Here is a 17123-nt window from a genome sequence, read left to right as displayed (position 1 = left end):
ACAATGTATTGTGAGGGGAAAACTCACCACAGGCTATCTTTACCTTATTTAAAGGAGGTCAATTAAATATAAACCATAGTAGCTTGCTTATTGTCATGGTTAGTTTATTGATGCAGCAGTAGAGGAAGCTGATTCTTTCCTGCATTACTGCAAAAGCTATCTAATGCTTCCTCCTGTCCACTCTCATCATGTTTCCCTTTCAGCTTCTTCCGAATTTTGAGAAATCTGATTATATCACTTCCTTATATAAGTCCTATATACTTTGGGTAAGCTACAGATTCCTTGCTTAGCGTATGATTGTTTGGCTTTGCTTACCTTTAGCTTCCTTTTTCTCTACTCTCTCCTCCAACTTTAAGCTATAGTCATTCTGAACCGTGAGGTTTTCCCCAGGATAACACATTCTCCTTTTCCTCAGGTTTTTGTTCATAGTTCTTCTCTGCCTAGTACTGGATCAGCTGCCTAGTAACTGGACTTAATCCCTTGGGAAAGATATTGGTTTTCCAGGAAGCCTTTCCTGATCGTCACCACCACCCCCACCTCCAGACTAGCTTAGGTCTCTTTCGTGTCCACTCTAACAGCGCTTATTATATACTGTATTTCCTCAGATGCCTGGGAGGTATTTGAGAACACGAACAATTTCTATTCATGAAATTGTTGCAGGAATTTTTCTTAGTTCAGCTAAAGACAGGGTCCTTGTCACACGACCACGAAAATGTAGGCTTGCAGACGATTCGAACGGTGAGTAGGATAGGGTTTTACTGGGTGAAAAGGAAAAGGGGGAAACAGGGACTCTCTTTAGGCCAGATTCCTTGCTAGAGTGCTTCTCGCCTTGCAGATTGAATCCCAGGTTACACCGATGAAAAGGAAGGGCCAGGCTCCTCCCTGCTGCACAAGGTGCNCCGCTGGCTCCATCCCAGTGTGTGCTCCTCCCAGCGCACCGCTGGCTGGAGTTTCTCTGGGGACCCCTTCCTACCTGGCTCTCTCAAAATTACATCCTCAGTGTTTGATATATAATAGTAGTATTTAATGAAATATTTGTCTGTTTAATGAGTAGTGAATATGTAAAAAACTTAGCAGGCTGTCAAAGCTTAGATAAATGTAGATCCTCTTACATCCCAGAGTCTGTTTTCTCCTGGGCAATGCCTAAAGCGTATTTTTTAGTTGTCTGGTAATCCTGATTCTACCCTTTGTGAGGTTAGTCGTCTTCACCTGTACTTGTAAGCTAGCATTTAGTCCAGTTTTCCGACTTACCAGTAGTTTTTTTGTAGATGTAAAATTATTTCCTTACTGTTTCTGCCTAAATCCTTTAGCTTCCATTTTGACTATTCACATAAAGAGGGAAAAAAAACCCAAAAAACCCATAGTGTCTTGCATTTATATAGTACCTAGTAGCTTACAGTGCACTTTCACATTCACCATCTAATGTGAGTGAAGAGAGAAATTCTATGGAAGAACTAAACTCATCCGGTCATACTCATCATTTCAAGTGGAAAGAAAGTGGTAGCTTTTAAAAGGAAAAGTGCGCAGAAATACTGTTTTAGAGTTGAAGCTTGCTTTCAGAGGAGCTGAGTTTTAAGGCCGGGTGCGGTGGCTCACGCCTGTAATCCCAGCACTTTGGGAGGTTGAGGTGGGCGGATCACTCAAGCTCAGGAGTTTGAGACCAGCAGGGCCAACGTGGTGAAACCCCATCTCTACGAAAAATACAGAAATTACCTGGTTGTGGTGGTGGGCACCTGTGGTCCTAGCTACTCGGGAGGCTGAGGCAGGAGAATCTCATGAACCTAGGAGGTGGAGATTGCAGTGAGCCTAGATCGCTGCCACTGCACTCCACCCCAGGTGACACAGCAAGACTGCATCTCAAAAAATAAAAAGAAAATTGCCAGGCACAGTGGTGCATGCCTGTAATCCCAGCTCCTCAGGAGGCAGACACACGAGTCGCTTGAACCCAGGAGGCCGGAGGTTGCAGTGAGCTGAGATCGCTGCCCCTGCACTCCACCCTAGGTGACAGAGCGAGACTCCATCTCAAAAAAAAAACCAAACAACAAAAAAAAATAGTTGGGTGTGGTAGTGCACGCCTGTAGTCCCAGCTGCTCGGGAGGCTGAGGCACAAGAATCGGTTGAACCTAGAAGGTGGAGCTTGCAGTGAGCCGAGATCACGCCACTGCACTCCAGCCTGCGTGACAGAGTGAGACTCCGTCTCCAAAAGAAAAAAGGAAAAGTTGGGTTTTTAAAAAAGGAAATGAATCCATATGAGAATGCCAGGGTACTTACATCATTGGATATGCTGCACTTCTGGAAAGAAGAAAGACACTGAAAGATGCAGTGTCCTAAGAACAGAGGAATGCATGCAGTTAACCATGGTAGTGGAATCCTGGTAAGGTAACAACTGTGTGAGCAGTGGGTTTCTGCCTTCTGATGTATTTTATGTACTGTGTACGCCATCTTCATTTAATATTTGGTGTCAGAGATCTCCCAGATAAACAATATTTGCTCATAATTTCTGTAGTAGAGAGGTTAAAAGTATCACAGTTACAGTCAGACAGACCTGAGTTTAAAACTGATTTGGGGTAAGGATTAAATTTTATTGAAGGTTTGCTCTTTTCATTTTTAATGTGGAGTTAATAAAACCTTATAAAGACATTTTGAATAAGATGATAAATATGCTATGATAACCATTAAGGTGCTTGGTATATGATAAGTACTTATAAGGGTTATTATAGTATTATATTTAGCATAGTGCTAGAGTTAGATATAAACATGTAACACATAACTTCAATAGTATCCTCCTTCCCTCCATTCCCCCCCCCCGCCTCCCCTCAAAGAGTGAAGAAGAAGCATATTCCATGTTTCTTTGGATCTTAATGTATGGGCAAATTTAGGTATTTAAATTTCTATATTAATATATAAAACAGATACGTATGTATGTGTGTGCACACAAACACACATATGTTTGGAGTAGGGAGAAAAAGGATATGTTAGTAACCTCTTGCAGTGTGCCAAATCTTACACTAAGCATTTTTCATGCATTATTTTATTTACTTCTCACAATTCTGTGATAGATGGGCATTATTCCCATGTCATCCATAAAAAAGATAAGAACACTCTGAAGCTTAGAGAGGCTAAAGATCATAATGAATAGTGAACCAGTATTTAACCTAGAGCTCTTTAGCCCTTCAAACTTCTGCTTTTAACCACTCTACCATTGTATTCCTGTTAGGGGTCCTCACATCCCTTGGGAGACCTTGAACATATTCTGAGATTTGCAAGTTACCATGTAAATTTTATGATTTTGCATTTTCATTTCAATGACAATAAAAAAGTTTATATACATATTCTGGATCACCTGGCTGAATAGCTTACAATGAAATACTGTATGTAGTTTCATTGATATTTATGGATATCATCTCATTGTCTTCAGGTATTACTGTTGTAATTGTCATGGGCCAATGAGAAAAGAACAGTGGTGGGCCTAATCCATACTGTTGCTTTTTCACCCAGCAGAGTTCAAATGATGCCATAACGTACTTGTAAGCAGCAAACTTTTTAAAAAAGTAACTTGACAAAATTTCTGAGACAGTTGGATCATCTTATGGCTCACAACAAAACAACTTGGACCGTAGTCATGAGTACCATGAGTGCACTGTGGGCAGCAGTTTAACAGCATGTTCAGTTAATACTGGTACTTTGCATTATGTCTTTTAGTTTGAATTGCATTTAATTTGGGAACTCTAGATATAATATTTGCATTTTTTACAGTATTATAATTTATCAGTGGATCTAGAAAATATTTTCTTTTACAATTATACTATATTATACTATAATCTAGATACAGACCCTTTAGCTCATGGAGATGAAGGAATTAGTTCTGTTTAGGGGAGTACTGGAAAGCTTTTGCCAAAGCTTAAACTGCCATTTAAGCTTCTTGCAAAATGAGTGCATGTATGCTCTTATGCTCAGCAAAAACAGGGTAAGGGAAAGGGTAAGGATATTAAGACATCTGAAAAGGCAAAAAAAAAAAAAAAAAAATCTATTCCTCATGCTTACTGCATGAGGGAATATTAAAAATATAGGTGATTGTTAAAGACCTTTGGTGCTAATTAAGGGAATATGGGTTTTATTATGTAGTTAGTATGAATCCAAAAAAAGCAAAAAGTATGGGAATATAAACAACTTTTATAATTCAATTGTGTGCATATGGAATCTTTGTAAATTAAGTCATGTTTTACATAAAATCAGAATCTTATTGGTTAAAGACTATTTGGAAATAGAATGTAAATGTTTTTGTATGAAAATGTCCCCAAATTTTCAGATTTATGTTACCTTTTTTTTGGCCTCCCCCTCTCCTTCCTTCTTTCCGTTCATCCCTTTTTCCTTCTTTTCCTCTAGGCGCATGCTTTAAAACTTGTAACTTTATTCTTCTCTCTCATCTCACTGGGATACTTTAGTGATTAATAGTCTTCTACCCAATTGATTTATTGATTTTTATTGTATTTTAACTAATGTTTATTGAGAAAACTACACATGAGATTTTCTGATAACTAGTATGTATTTGCACAGAAAAAGGTGTTATTATTTACTTAATAGATCTGCTTTTATTAATGATTTTATTTATGCCTTGATTTCCCACAGTTAGCCTCCAGCTGTTACTTCTATATTATGCGTGTTAGAGTGAAATGTCCAAGTTAAATTAGTTTTTAAGCTGAGCCCTGTGAAATTACCAGCTGGAGAAGTATGGGTGGCATATTACTCCTGCATATACATTTTCATATGTTATTGGTGCAGTGTAATTAAACTGTAGCATTCACAACTTTCATCATTGATACAGCCTTGGCAGGGGCGGTTGGGAGTGGGAGTGAGTGGAATGATATCTACAAAAACACTTTTAGTTGGGAAGAGTGAAACAAGATAACAGAAAATAAAAGGCCATATTGTCTGTTCAGACTGGTACATTACTTTTCCAAAGTCACGGGGCTAGCAACTGCTGTATGTCTGACTTCTACCAAGAAGGGTTGAATCCCTGGTTGATCCTGTGAGGCCTGAGGCATATAAACAAGAAACATGAAAGGGAGAGGAAAATTAAATGAAGTAGGAGTGTTAGAGAATAATAATATAATACAATCAAGGGAGAAAATAATAGAAGTAGAGGAAGAGGTTATATACACTTATTTCTCTTACTATGAACATTTTACTCAAGTGTAAGGTTGCATGTCCTGTTTTATACGGTGATAAAAAATTATGATAATGCTTAACATAAATGGATGCTTTGCTCCATAAAAGTGCTCAGTGCCTTCCTCTGTCATTATGAATTAATCAGCAAGAAATCCAGAAATGAGCAACATAAAAGTGTTCCCTCCTCCTCTTTTTAAACAGTGAAAAAAGTTGACAATATATTTATTCTGTCATAAATCCAAAAAGCCAAGACTGCGTTTTAAGGCAGGGGTTTTCTTTGGTTTTCTATTTCTCAACCACACCTTCAAATTTCTTGGCACAGTACAGTCACAGCATTGTGTCATATCCTTGGTCTGTTTTATCAGACTGTATAAATTGATTCTGACTATACCAGCAGTACTAGATCCTTATCTTTACACAGTTTGGGAAATGGACAATGACTGTTTTAGAAAAGCAGCTCTGGCCGGGCGCGGTGGCTCAAGCCTGTAATCCCAGCACTTTGGGAGGCCGAGATGGGCGGATCACGAGGTCAGGAGATCGAGACCATCCTGGCTAACACGGTGAAACCCCGTCTCTACTAAGAAATAAAAAAAAAAAATAGCCGGGCGCGGTGGCGGGCGCCTGTAGTCCCAGCTACTCGGGAGGCTGAGGCCGGAGAATGGCGTGAACCCGGGAGGCGGAGCTTGCAGTGAGCTGAGATCCGGCCACTGCACTCCAGCCTGGGCTACAGAGCGAGACTCCGTCTCAAAAAAAAAAAAAAAAAAAAAAAAAGCAGCTCTATAAATTGTGCTCTGGTGTGTGAGAGGAGGTCCTCTGCTTTGCTCCTCTAGTCTGCTGCCGTTCCTAGACAGCGTCATTTGTCTGATTTGGGGCATTGTGTAGCTGCTCTGGGTAGAGTAAACCTGCCTGTAAATGTGGAATGGATTGTTACCCGCCAGAATTCTCTACCTTGGAATGGTGATGCTGAAAGATACAGTTCAGCTCTGGCCGACACCTCCTGTCTTCCCAGGTCACTTACTTTCATCTCCACTCCGGTTATTCCATCTGATTAGGACCTTGAAATAACAACCTACTACTTTTTTTGTTTGTTTTGAACCTCGTGTGGCCTCACGCTTCCTTCCTTACCTGGGTCAGATTTCATGGTCCAGCACTGTAATCACTCCCTTCTAAATCCCCTTGACTTACTTGCTTTTCTCTTCTGTTGCTTGCAAACCTCAATCCTAATTTAAAGCAAGTGTCTTCCTACACTGCCTCTGCCCTGAGCAGCTGCATATCACCGGGCAAGAAGAGTCACAAAGCTTTATGGACTGGTCTCGCATTGAATTTATGGTCACAGATCTCAAACTGCTCCTAATTCTGCAGGCAGTCCTAATAAAGAGGACTGTTAGATTTGATATCCCATCCTCAGAGGTGACAGCATCATTCTCTTCTCTTATCAAATCTGCAAATCCTTCCCCTCCACTCAAAGTTTCTGGCTTCACTTGATATAATAACTTTGAGAAAATTAAAATAACTGGATGCTACCCAGTGTGTCTCCCGGTCATTAAATCTACCAGCCTACTTGCATCTATACCTGTATCCTTTGCCTGAGTAGTGCCACTGTTCCTAAATTCACCTCTGCCGCCTTTTCTCTTAATCCTGTCCCAGTTCCCCAACCTAAAGATGCTTCTCCCTCATTATCCTTCTCCCTCCTTCATTTTCAAATTTTTGCTTTCTCCTGGTTCACAAGTGTACTAACCTGTCTTTAGAGTTCCACTTCACATCTTTAAAAACAATCCTTCTTGATGTGATGTCTTATTCTAGGTGCCACCCTGTTTCTCTCTTTCCCTTCTCAGCAAATCTTGTTCAAAAAATTGACTGTCGTTGCTATCTGCCTTTCCTTACCTTTCTTCAAGTTTGTTTAATCAGGCTTCTGTTTTTAGTACTCCTACGAAACTGCTGTTGTCAAGTTATCATTAATATCCATGTTACCAAATACAAAAATCACTTCCATGGCCTCATCTTAACTTTACCTTTCAGCGTCATACCACGCACTTCCTTCCTTGAAACACTATTTGCTTCGGGTATCTCTGATACCAGTGTCTCCTTATTTTCTCCCTCTTTCACCTGTCATTCCTTTTGTGGTGTTTCTGATTCTACCACTTTCCTCTAGACCTCTAAAAGGCTCCACTCTCAGTCCTATTCTCATATATACACATATATATATATATATTCTCATACTTCTTTTCTTTTTTTTTGAGATGGAGTCTCACTCTGTCGCCCAGGCTGGAGGATAATCTCAGCTCACTGCAACCTCTGCCTCCCAGGTTCAAGTGATTCTCTGGCCTCAGTCTCCCAAGTAGCTGGGATTACAGGCGTGTACCACCAAACCGGGCTAATTTTTATATTTTCAGTGAAGACAAGATTTCACCACGTTGGCCAGGCTGGTCTTGAACTCCTGGCCTCAGGTGATCCACCCACCTTGGCCTCCCAAAGTGCTGGGATTACAGGCGTGAGCCACCATGCCTGGCCTCAGACTTCTTCAAGTCTAAGGCATTCATTATCAAAAACACAGCAATAGCTGCCAAATTAATAATATACAAGGTGCTCCAGAACTCTCTACTTCTTACTTACACAATGTCTTTAGTTAAATATCAAATTTAGTTTTACTCAGAACAGATCTCTTGATCTGGCCCACCGCTTTCAAAACCTCTTCTTCCCCAGTTTCCCACCCTCAGTAAATGGTACTACCATTCACTCATCGTGCAGGCGATAAATCACCAAGCAATCCTTGATTTTTCTTACTCCCTACATTAAATCTGTTAGTAAGCCCGATCACACCTCAAAAATGTATCTTTAATTCAGTGATTCCATTCTGCTCTGTGAACCATTATCCCTTGTTCAAACTACTGCAGCAGTTTTCCAATGGCTATCTGCACACCACCATGCCTGGCTAATTTTTGTATTTTTTGTAGAGACAGGGTTTTGCCATGTTACCCAGGCTGGCCTCAAACTCCTGAGCTCAAGTTATCTGCCCACCTCAGCCCCCCAAAGAGCTGGGAGTACAGGCGTGAGCCACCGTGCCTGGCCTGAACTGAACTCTTAAAGTAGACGTTATCACTCCTTGGTTAAAACCTTCCTGTGTTCTCCCATCATACACAGTAAAACCCAAGCTCCTTCCACAGCTTAGGCTCTGCATCCTCTGGCTTCTTGCCACCGCTGTAACCCCACCACAACCTCCCCTTCCATATATTCCACCTACCAGCTTTGTTGTTGTTGTTAAAACAAGCTAAGCATTTTTCTATCCTCAAAACCTTTGTAGGTATGATTCTCTGGGCCTCTTCTCCTGGATCATTATATGTCTCTTCCCTGACCATTGTAGCTGAAATACACTGTTTGTCACATCCAGTGTCTCCATTACATTGCCTGTTTTAATTTTTTTCCTAGGACATGTCACTGTGCTGTGACATCCTTTTTTGTCAGTTTATGTTCCCGCCTCCCTCTTGTAAAAATAAGTTCAATATGTTTGTTGAGGGTGGGGACATTGTATTCTTTTTTTTCTTCCTTAGCTGTATTTAACTCTTGGCAGGCATTCAGTAAATATTTGCTGAATAGATGAACGAGAGCCGGCTGTTTCTGAAAACGCTGACAATTGAGAATGCGTGCTAGTTTTAAATTATGGACAAATATGTAGCTTTACATCAGTTGAGAGAAATATGAATATTTATTAGGTTACTGTTACTTTTATTCGTGTTTTTGAGCAATTCTTTCATACTTTGTGATAACAAGTAATTGCTTCCAAATGCAAAAGACTTTTCCAGTGGCCTGCAGAGCCCTTCAGCAGGGATTGGCAAACTTCAGCTCATCGGGCACCTATTTTTGTAAAACCTGCAAGCTAAGAATGGGTTTTACATTTTTCAAGGGTAGCAAAAAAAGAAAAATATGTGAGACAGATTTTACATGATTCACAAAACGTAAACTGTTTGCTCTCTGATCCTTTATAAGGAAAGTTTGCTAACCCTTGTTGGGGGCGGTGGCCCTCGTTACCTGCCTTCCTCATGAGCAGCCTGCCGCTCCCGTCTGCGTCTGCTTCACCTGGGCCTCGTGCCCATTCGCATTTGCTGTTTCCTTCGTGAGGAACACTCAGGCTCAGTCCCTTACTTCCTTCACATCTTTGCTTAGCTATTGCCTTTGCAGTGGAGCCTTTCCTGAGCACTTATTTAAATTTCAATCCCACCACCCGTTCCGACACACCTCATCTCCTTTCATCTTTTTATTTTTCCGTTTGGGCTTATCACTGTCTGACCTACCATGTATTTTACTCATGTTCTGTTTCTTTCCAGCGGACAGTAAACTCAGTGAGGACTGAGGTTTTTGTCTGTTTTGTTCACGGCCATATTGTCAAAGATAGCACCTGGCCCATAGAAGCTTTTATTAAATATTTGTTGAATTAATGGTCATAGATTAAAGTTATCTTGAGAACTAACCTTAAAAAAAGTCAAAACACTTCAGTAAACATTGATTAATTGCCATAAGACAGTCCTCATCTCAGATCTATGGAGTTGTATAAAATCGGGTCCTTGTCTTCAAAGAAATCAGTGTAGTAGTGAGAGTAAGCATAGAAATAAAAGACACTAAATGTAAGATGAGACTAGTTATGCAGTTTCCTTGCTGATTAAAAAAATGTTGAATTGATCATTTAAAATATTTTTGCAGAAGTTAAAAGTGTTTATGTAAAACTCCAAATAATTGACATCTTTTCTCCTTTTAATTATGGCTTACTTTCTTTAGACAATTAGGGATATGGTTCCATGAAAATAAACCCATATTTAAAATGGCTTTGAAATAGTCAAAATCATTTTAATTAGGTAAATAACAAGTGAAACTATTAGCATTTTATTTTTAGTTTTTTGGTTACTTTTTGGGCAGGTATTTTTTTAAGCTACAATTAGGTATTTAGGTAGTATTGTAAAATTTTATGTCTTAATTTTTATGTTAACTGTGAGTGGAGCTCTTTGGGGGAAGGTAAAATGAGACAGAGGGTGTGTTTGTGTGTGCACATGTGCAATATATATAGTCATGAGTCACTGAACAATGGGGATAATGGGTTCTGAGAAACACATCACTATGTGGTGTCATTGTACAAATATTATATACTAACCCAAACCCAGACGGTCTAGCCTACTGCACAGCTAGGCTGTAAGGCATAGACTGTTGCTCCTCGGCTATAATCCTGTACAGCGTGTCACTGTACTGAATAGGCTGCGTCACACCGTGGTATTTGTGTATCTAAACATGTAAACACCAGTAACAATACAGTATTATAATCTTATGAGACTGCATTGTATATGCAGTCCATTATTGACCAAAGCATTATCATTATGTGCTGTATGACTGTTATGAGTGTACATATTCCCTGTGTTTTTTTTTTTTTGTTTTTTGTTTTTTGTTTTTTGTTTTTGTTTTTTTAGGAGACAGGGTCTTATTCTGTCATCCAGACTGGAGAGCAGTGGCGCGATCTTGGCTCACTGCAACCTCCGTTTCCTGGGTTCAAGCAATTCTTGTGCTTCAGACTCCTGAGTAGCTAAGATTGCAGGTGCCAACTTGCCCAACTAATTTTGGTATTTTTAGTAGGTAATGGGGTTTTGCCATGTTGCCTAGGCTGGTCTCAAACTCCTGACCTCAAGTGATCCACCCATCTTGGCCCCCCAAAGTGCTGAGATTACAGGCGTGAGCCACCACATCTGGCCCGTATTCTCTGTATGTAACATTTTATAAATATTATAGATGTTTATATGTAATATGCACAATGCTTCAGCAATGTCATTTTATTTTTAATTATTGTATATTTAAGCCCTAGCTTAAGCTTCTCTTCTTGAGTGAAGACACAAATACCTGAGTGAATTTGATTGATAATATTTTTTTTAATTTGACAATAGAAGCATCCTATTTCTTCTTAAATTTGTGTGGGAGATTTTATGGTATAGTAACATATAGCACTAACTATATGTATCTTTCTTTTTAGTAAAGCAAAACAGCCAGTGGAAATGTAGCCTCTGACAAATGTTGTTACTTTCTTAATAGGAAGGAGTAAGTTAAAGACAGATAATAAAAATTCCTTTCCCAGTTAATTTTGCTGGGTGTTTAAGATATAAGGAAGTTTTTTATTTTAGTGATTCCATTGTTTTAGAACTTCAAACAAACTGTATTTTCCCTCAGAGTTTTGTTTTGGGTGGATTTGTCAGTAGGGTATTATTAGTTTCCTTTTTATGCATTTGTTCAACAAATGTTTAATGAGCACCTATAAACCACAAGGAACCGTGCTAGGAATTGTGAATTTTGAAAATGTATCAGAGAAGGACTTTAACCTCTAGGAAGGCGTGTTCATAAAGTATCGTGAGACAGGTATGTAGACCCCCTCCCCTAATGTAGAGAACAAGTTCACATGTCGTAAGAGAGATTCAGTTAAACTGATATTGGAGTTGGGAGCATTCATAATAGTTGTGATCTAGTAGATTTACCTAAATTTGAGTTTAGATTTTAAGACACAGAGTCTTAGGGCTGCAATAACAAAACAAATATGGGCAAAGCCTGCCTGATATAGTCTGCACTGACTGTTGTTCCTTAACATTGTGCATTTAGTGTGCCTTCATATCCCCTGAGAACCTTGTGAAAGTGCAGATTCTGACTTAATAGGTCGGGTGTCACCCTGAGTTTGGGTGTTTCCAGCAAGCACTAAGGTGATGCTCCTGATGGAAGTCCATGGATCACGCTTTAAATAGCAAGATGGTGGACCACATTGTGTAAAACTTCTGGTGGCAGAGACGAATACAAATTCAGCTACTGTTTTCTTTCCCATCTTTGTTTTCCTCTCTTCTTACGCTTCTGTTTGCTTACATCTGTGTGCTAGTGGAGAGAGTTAAATCTTTTATTCATCATTTCGTTGTTTATTATAATAGTTGGGAGCTTAGCAATTGTGAGTCTAGTTTTAAAGCATTAATTTATTTATGAATTACTCTAATTTCTCCTCTTCCTGCTTGAAGAATGGTAAAACATCTACATTCACTTTGAATTAAATTCAGATTAGTTCAGGCAAAACAGCAGTTGAGAGTTTTAACAAATCTACTAAACCATTAAATCCATGGCACCTCACGACAGGAATTTACTAACATCTGGGTTTTCTTGAGAATTTAGATTTAAATCAAACTAGATGTTAATCTATTTATAAGGAAAAAGAAAGAAATTCCTCATTTCCCAGGTTCTGTTATGTCTCAGAATGTTTTTTCCTAAATATACATTCCAGAAATAGCCTCCTTCTACTCTTTTAACGTATATTTAGATGATATTCTCTCTTATGTCTTTTCCCAGGGAAACAATATTGAAAAGGATAATAATGAGGCAAGAAAATCATTGTGTGTTTTCATCTTTTCTAGTTAATTCATGAATTCAGAACTATACATGCATTCATAAACACGTGCTTGCACACACACAGACACGCATACACAAGACAAGAAGGTGGCGGTAAGAAAGAGATTGATTTAATTCTCTCACAATTTTCTATACTTTTCTTGGTTGCCTGTCATAGATAAAAACATTTTATCTTGATATTTAGTCATCCTTTAGCCTATAGAGTGAAGATGTAGAAATAATACTGGTAAAACTAAAGACAGGAGATTTAAAATATGAAAAGAAAATGGATTAAGAAAAACAAAGACCAAAAAAAGTTCTATATACAAGTACTATTTTGTATACCTAGTCTGATATAAGCAAAGAACCTATTTTGAGATACAACCATATCTCCTTTTAAAAACAATTTTTAAAGAAAAATTTAAAATATTTTATGTCTATAGCAGAAAATTTAGAAACTATAATTTCTCATATAAAAAAACTGTAATTTTTTCATATAAAAAATGAAAAAAAAAAAATAGCCTGGGCACTGTAGCTCACTCCTGTGATCCCAGCACTTTCGGAGGCCAAGGCTGGAGGATTGCTTCAGCCCAGGAGTTTGAGACTAGCCTGGGCAACATAGTGAGACCTTGTCTCTACAAAAAATAAAAACAATAACAAAATTGGCCAGGCCTGGTGGCCTGTGTCTGTAGTGCCAGCTACTTGGGAGGCTGACATGGGAAGAGCACTTCAGCCTGGGATGTGAGCTGTGATTGTGCCACGGCAGTTTAGCCTAGGTGAGTGAGTGAGACCTTGGGGGGCAAAAAAAAGAAAAGAAAAGAAAAAAATGAATTTTCCTTAGCACCACATCACACTTATTCCAAAATTGACCACATAGTTGGAAGTAAAACACTCCTCAGCAAATGTAAAAGAGCAGAAATTATAACAAACCGTCTCTCAGGCCACAGTGCAATCAAACTAGAACTCAGGACTAAGAAACTCACTCAAAACCGCTCAACTACATGGAAACTGAACAACCTGCTCCTGAATGACTACTGGGTGCATAACGAAATGAAGGCAGAAATGAAGATGGTCTTTGAAACCAATGAGAACAAAGACACAACATACCAGAATCTCTGGTACACATTTAAAGCAGTGTGTAGAGGAAATTTATAGCATTAAATGCTCATAAGAGAAAGCAGGAAAGATCTAAAATTGACACCCTAACATCACAATTAAAAGAACTAGAGAAGCAAGAGCAAACACATTCAAAAGCTAGCAGAAGGCAAGAAATAACTGAGATCAGAGCAGAACTGAAGGAGATAGAGACACAAAAACCCCTTCCAAAAAATCAATGAATCCAGGAGCTGGTTTTTTGAAAAGATCAACAAAATTGATAGACTGCTAGCAAGACTAATAAAGAAGAAAAGAGAGAAGAATCAAATAGACGCAATAAAAAATTAGATAAAGGGGATATCACCACCGATCCCACAGAAATACAAACTGCCATCAGAGATTACTATAAACACCTCTACGCAAATAAACTAGAAAACCTAGAAGAAATGGGTAAATTCCTGGACAAATACACCCTCCCAAGACTAAATCGGGAAGAAGTTGAATCCCTGAATAGACCAATAGCAGGCTCTGAAATTGAGGCAATAATTAATAGCCTACCAACCAACAAAAGTCCAGGACCAGATGGATTCACAGCTGAATTCTACCAGAGGTACAAGGAGGAGCTGGTACCATTCCTTCTGAAACTATTCCAGTCAATAGAAAAAGGGAATCCTCCCAATCTCATTTTAGGAGACCATCATCATCCTGATACCAAAACCTGGCAGAGACACAACAAAAAAAGAGAATTTTAGACCAATATCCCTGATGAACATCGGTGCAAAAATTCTCAATAAAATACCGGCAAACCGAATCCAGCAACACATCAAAAAGCTTATCCACCATGACCAAGTGGGCTTCATCCCTGGGATGCAACGCTGGTTCAACATACTCAAATCAATAAACGTAATGCACCATGTAAACAGAACCAATGACAAAAACCACATGATTATCTCAATAGATGCAGAAAAGGCCTTTGACAAAATTCAGCAGCCCTTCATGCTAAAAACTCTCAATAAATTAGGTATTGATGGGATGTATCTCAAAATAATAAGAGCTATTTATGACAAACCCACAGCCAGTATCATACTGAATGAGCAAAAACTGGAAGCATTCCCTTTGAAAACTGGCACAAGACAGGGATGCCGTCTCTCACCACTCCTATTCAACAGTGTTGGAAGTTCTGGCCAGGGCAACCAGGCAGGAGATAAAAATAAAGGGTATTCAGTTAGGAAAAGAGGAAGTCAAATTGTCCCTGTTTGCAGATGACATGATTGTATATTTAGAAAACCCCATCGTCTCAGCCCAAAATCTCCTTAAGCTGATAAGCAACTTCAGCAAAGTCTCAGGATACAAAATCAATGTGCAAAATCACAAGCATTCTTCTACACCAGTAACAGACAAACAGAGAGCCAAATCATGAGTGAACTCCCATTCACAATTGCTTCAAAGAGAATACAGCACCTAGGAATCCAACTTACACAGGATGTGAAGGACCTCTTCAAGGAGAACTACAAACCACTGCTCAATGAAGTAAGAGGACGCAAACAAAGGGAAGAACATTCCATGCTCATAGATAGAAAGAATCAATATCATGAAAATGGCCATACTGCCCAAGGTAATTTATAGATTCAATGCCATCCCCATTAAGCTACCAATGACTTTCTTCACAGAATTGGAAAAAAAACTACTTTAAAATTCATATGGAACCAAAAAACAACCCACATTGCCAAGACAATCCTAAGTCAAAAGAACAAAGCTGGAGGCATCACGCTACCTGACTTGAAACTATACTACAAGGATACAGTAACCAAAACAGCATGATACTTTTACCAAAACAGAGATATAGACCAATGGAACAGAACAGAGCCCTCAGAAATAATACCACACATCTATAACCATCTGATCTTTGACAAACCTGACAAAAACAAGAAATGGGGAAAGGATTCCTGATTTAATAAATAGTGCTGGGAAAACTGGCTAGCCATATGTAGAAAGCTGAAACTGGATCCCTTCCTTACACCTTATACAAAAATTAATTCAAGATGGATTAAAGACTTAAATGTTAGACCCAAAACCTTAAAAACCCTAGAAGAAAACCTAGGCAGTACCATTCAGGACATAGGCATGGGCAACGACTTCATGTCTAAAACACCAAAAGCAATGGCAACAAAAGCCAAAATTGACAAATGGGATCTCATTAAAGAGCTTCTGCACAGCAAAAGAAGCTACCATCAGAGTGAACAGGCAACCTACAGAATCGGAGAAAATTTTTGCAATCCACCCATCTGACAAAGGGCTAATATCCAGAACCTACAAAGAACTCAAATAAATTTACAAGAACAAAACCCTATCAAAAAGTGGGTGAAGGATATGAACAGACACATCTCAAAAGAAGACATTTATGCAGCCAACAGACACATGAAAAAATGCTCATCATCACTGGCCATTAGAGAAATGCAAATCAAAACCACAATGAGATAACATGTCACACCAGTTAGAATGGCGATCATAAAAAGTCAGGAAACAACAGGTGCTGGAGAGGATGTGGAGAAATAGGAACACTTTTACACTGTTGGTGGGACTGTAAACTAGTTCAACCACTGTGGTAGACAGTGTGGCAATTCCTCAAGGATCTAGAACTGGAAATACAATTTGATCCAGCCATCCTATTATTGGGTATATACCCAAAGGATTAGAAATCATGCTGCTGTAAAGACACATGCTCACATATGTTTATTGTGGCACTGTTCACAATAGCAAAGATTTGGAACCAACCCAAATGTCCATCAACGATAGACTGGTTAAAGAAAATGTGGCACATATACACCATGGAATACTATGCAGCCATAAAAAAGGATGAGTTCATGTCCTTTGTAGGGACATGGATGAAGCTGGAAACCATCATTCTCAGCAAACTATCGCAGGGACATAAAACCAAACACCACATGTTCTCACTCATAGGTGGGAGTTGAACAATGAGAACACTTGGACACAGGAAGGGGAGCATCACACACCAGGGCCTGTTGTGGTGTTGGGGGAGTGGGGAGGGATAGCATTAGGAGATATACCTAATGTAAATGACGAGTTGATGGGTGCAGCACACCAACATGACACATGTATACATATGTAACCTGCACATTGTGCACATGTACCCTAGAACTTAAAGTATTGAAAAAAATTAATTTTCAAAAAACAAAAATTTGCTTAATTTTTCCATCTTAATAATCATCATTATACATGTGTATATTTGGGATCATGCTCTGTATTCTTTAGTTAGCATTTTATTGTGTCTTTCTGGAGTTGATGGAGGTAGTCATTAGTATGTCTGTGAGCCCGGTGGAATGCTCACACCTGTAATCTCAGCCACTCAGGAGTCTGAGACGAGGGGATCACGTGGGGCCAGGAGTTTAAGACCAGCCTCGGCAACATAGGAAGGCGTTGTCTCTACAAAAATTAAAAAATTAACTGGGCAT

The 17123-nt window shown here is 39.1% G+C and overlaps 1 protein-coding gene across 6 annotated transcripts in view; it reads left to right on the top strand.

Annotated features, from left to right (window-relative positions):
• ERC1 (ELKS/RAB6-interacting/CAST family member 1) overlaps window positions 1–17123 on the top strand; it is a 502036-nt gene that overhangs the window by 176624 nt on the left and 308289 nt on the right. The window lies entirely within an intron of this gene.

The sequence above is a fragment of the Theropithecus gelada genome, chromosome 11 (genome assembly GCF_003255815.1).
Source record: "Theropithecus gelada isolate Dixy chromosome 11, Tgel_1.0, whole genome shotgun sequence".
Classification (NCBI taxonomy): Eukaryota; Metazoa; Chordata; class Mammalia; order Primates; family Cercopithecidae; genus Theropithecus; species Theropithecus gelada.
Note: the sequence above shows the minus strand (reverse complement) of the source record. Positions and strands in the feature narration are given on the sequence as shown.